The sequence below is a fragment of the Psammomys obesus genome, unplaced genomic scaffold (genome assembly GCF_907164565.1).
Source record: "Psammomys obesus unplaced genomic scaffold, mPsaObe1.curated_primary_1811, whole genome shotgun sequence".
Classification (NCBI taxonomy): domain Eukaryota; kingdom Metazoa; phylum Chordata; class Mammalia; order Rodentia; family Muridae; genus Psammomys; species Psammomys obesus.
Genome location: NW_026596046.1, coordinates 8,201,063 through 8,205,330, shown reverse-complemented (window position 1 = coordinate 8,205,330; position 4,268 = coordinate 8,201,063).

Sequence of the window (4,268 nt, the reverse complement as noted above, 5' to 3'; positions counted from 1 at the left end):
AAGAAAGAAATGTGTATTGTTTTAGCCACCTCTGATTCGGGAGGTCATCACAGCAGCCTTAGCTTACTAGGACTTAACTTTAGAACTTTATGAATTAGATTCCTCTTGCTTATCCTCCACAGAGCCAAGGGTGGCATGGTCTCAGAAGAGATACTTCCCCATCTTTTGCACCCCCTCACAATCATCCTATAGCTTCTATACATTATTTCTCTTGATTCACTCAGAGCTGTTGAAGCTGTTTAAGCACCTTGTCCTGAGGGGTCTTAAGGAGATGTGCTTTCTCCTTCACATGTTACTCTGGGATTCATATAGATGTCTCTCTTGTTTCACATTTCCCGCCTCTCTGAATACACTCATTAGTCTCACGTGTTCAGACTACACAACCCGGTATTTATTTTCTTTCTTTCTTTCTTTCTTTCTTTCTTTCTTTCTTTCTTTCTTTCTTTCTTTCTTTCTTTCTTTCTTTCTTTATCACTGATAGAATCTTGAGCCTATGGTTTGTGCCTTTGAGATGCTGCTTTTAGCTATGGGTCATTGTCATAGTTCTTGATAATTATGTTTCCCATATGTAGATATATGTAGACTCAATCCAGACATTTTGTTGACTCCCACTTCTCCTGTAAATTTGATTCTTCGCCCAACTTCATTCCTCACTCTTCCCACAGCTCAGTTTTCCAGTAATACTACTTAGCCACCCTTAATTCTGAACAGTACCCTTTAGGCTACCATTTTTTAAGTTTACCTCCATCTCCCCAACAGTACCTATCTTTCAACCATACTAGAAAGTGATCTTCTCTGTTTCCATTTTTCATTCTTATGGCTTCATTATAATGGCATCATTATAGTCATTTATTATTCAACTGTTCTGAGTCCATCTTATTAAAATTATAACTGGCAAAACCTCACTTAGTTAAAACTATCCTCCTTTAAATTTCACAATCATACTTGCACATCTTTATCAAGTGGTGAAGTGTTCACCCAAGTTATCTGACAGCACTGAAACTTCATACTCTCTGCTGTGTGTGTGGGTTTTTTTGTTTTTTGTTTTTTTGTTTTTTTTTTTTTGTTTTTTTTTTTTGTTTTTTTTTTTTTTTTTTTTTTTTCTCTATTATTTTCTGCCGTGCTGAGAGCAGTGCTCCAAAAACTTCATTTCATGGGTGGACCACCTGGAGATGCTCTCTAAGTGTGGGTATAGTCTAGCGTCCCAGTGAAGGGAGGCTGAACTTCTATTTGAACTTCTAGAGACATTCTCAGTCCAGTTCTTGTAGGTCCACCTACCACACATAACAGCAAGATTCTAAGTTTGGTTTCACATTCCTTTCTTGGAAGACCTCGATCCTCCAATCACATTGAACTGATAGCTTGCCACTTCTTTCACTGAAAAACTAGAAGCAACTGTAGCTTTCCAATACTAATCTATTTTTGTGCTGTATGGCACTTGGGACCACAAACTCTACTTCCTTCTTTGTTTTAAGGGAGGACCTGAGATACTGAGACAGCATATGCTCTTTGTCGCTGAGCTTATGGTCAATGAAGCCCACTGCTCCATAATTCTTTTTCTCCCACATTCACTTGTCTTTTTCACTTTGATTCATCCCCATTGATATGAAAGTACATGTGTACATGTGCAGCTTTCAAGTAATGCTAATAATTACTATAAAACAAGGCATGGTAGAGTATGACCTACGGTGCCTGCACTCGAGAGGTGGACACAGGAGAAGCAAAAGCGCAAACCCTGTTAGAGTCAAAGGGCAAGTTCAAGTCAGTCTGGGCTATGCATTATCTTGTCTAAAATGCAAAATAATGCAAAGAACAAAGTAACAAATGGATAATATAAGCTTTATAACAAATTAATGACTACAATAATAACCCATTGTTCGAATCTTCTTTCAGTAGAATGCTTTGACAAAAGTATCTGCTTTGTTGCTAATGCTACACCCCCATGCTTTGCTTAACGCAGTCTGAACTCACCCAGACTGGTCTCAGGGAGGTCACAGGTGAACTCCTTAATGCTAAAAGTAGAATGAAATTCTCAGTCCTCATCCTACTTCACTGAAAGGCACGATTTGACACAACTAAAGATTTCACCTTAAAACATCTGTCAAGTGAACTTGATTTACAAAACATCATGCTTTCTTCTTTGTCATTTGTTTCCAGTTCTCTCTCATCTTCTTGATTTCTAAAGGCTGAGATTCCTTTCAGGCTAATCATTTGAACTTCCACGTTTTGCTTTTTGTACTTCTTCCTTATAGAATACAGACTCTCCTCAGGAACAATTGACTTCATTTTTATATTTTCTGCATATATACACATTCATAACATATATTTATGTAAATAGCTTATATATACACATATACATATATAGACTATATATAGTGTACACACACTCGTGTGTGTGTGTATGTGTGTGTAGCCTCCATACAGCCAAGGATGGGATATGTGTACATATACATTAATATGCATATGTGTATATAATATTTTGTTTAAGATAAGAATTTTCATTTACAGAGTAAAAGAGACCTAAAGGTAATTCAAAATAAATGATTTTACAATATTTTCTTTTTTTTTAATTAAATTAAATTTTATTAATTACACTTTATTCACTCTTTATCCCCTATAAGCTCCTCCCTCCTCCTCTCTCAGTCCCACCCTTCCTCCCCCTTCTTCACCCATGCCCCTCCCCAAGTCCACTGATAGGGGAGGTCCTCCTCTCCTTCCTTCTGATCTTTGTCTATCAGATCACATCAGGAGTGGCTGCATTGTCATCTTCTGTGGTCTGGTAAGGCTGCTTCCCCCTCAGGGGGAGATGATCAGAGAGCCAGCCACTGAGTTCATGTCAGAGACAGCCCCTGTTCCCATTACTAGGGAACCCACTTGGAGACTGAGCAGCCATGGGTTACATCTGTGCAGGGGTTCTAGGTTATCTCCATGCATGGTCCTTGGTTGGAGTATCAGTCTCAGAAAAGACCTCTTTGTCTAGTTTTTTTTTTTTTTGTTTGTTTGTTTTTGTTTTTGTTTTTATTTTTTATTTTGGTTCCGTTGCTCTCTGGTGCTTTCTCAGAAAATTAGGAATAGAATAGCGCTTCCTCAAGATCCAGCCATACCGCTCCTAGGCATATATCCAAACTATGCTCAAGTACACAGCAAGGACATTTGCTCAACCATGTTTGTAGCAGCTTTATTTGTAATAGCCAGAACCTGGAAACAACCCAGATGTCCCTCATTTGAGGAATGGATCCAGGAATTGTGGTACATTTACACAATGGAATACTACTCAGCAATCAAAAACAAGGAAATCATGAAATTTGCAGGTAAATATTGGGAACTAGAAAAGATCATCCAGAGTGAGGTATCCCAGAAGCAGAAAGACACACATAGTGTATACTCACTTATAAGTGGATATTAAACATAAAATATAGGATAAACATACTAAAATCTGTACACCTAAAGAAGGTAATCAATAAGGAGGACCAGGTCAGATGATCAATCATCAGTCAGAAACGCAAATGGGATAGACATAGGAGGAGGAAGAAAACAGGGAACAGGACAGGAGCCTACCACAGAAGGCCTCTGAAAGACCAAAAATTTTGAAAATACATGTAGGAAAAGACATGTGCCAAAAACTTCTGAAAATACATGTAGAAAAGTAATGGGAAATGTTTGAGTATTTTCTTTCAGATCAAGTACTTTAGCTTTTCATTAGATTCTAGGACCGTAATCCTGACAGTTGCCACCATGTTGACGTTGGGCAAATACATTTTAGAAATTGTTACTGAAAATCATTATGGAGCTGAGAAAGTATTTTGTTACAGAAGAAGTGGCCTCCCACTTATGAATGAGGAACAATATTTCTTAAAAAAACAGGTGAGGAATGGAATGAGGGTATCAGACATGTACTGCGAACTAGGCAGGCATGTGCTCAGATCACATCATAGGTTCCCAAGGTCAGGTTTCTGTGCAAGGACCGTTTAAGGCAAATAATCTTGTTTATTTTCTTTTTGACTGATGGCAAAATCCACAATTCATCACAAATGCCCAGCTTCTACAGATAAAACAAATTGTTTTTTGAGACACGGTTTCTCTGTGTAGCCTTGGCTGTCTTGGACTGCTTTGCAGACCAGGCTGGTCTCGAAATCACAGAGGTCTGCCTGCCTCTGCCTCCCAGAGTGCTGTGATTACAGGCATGCGCTACTGCACCTAGCTTATGAAATGTAGTTCAACACACACACACACACACACACACACACACACACACACACACACACACA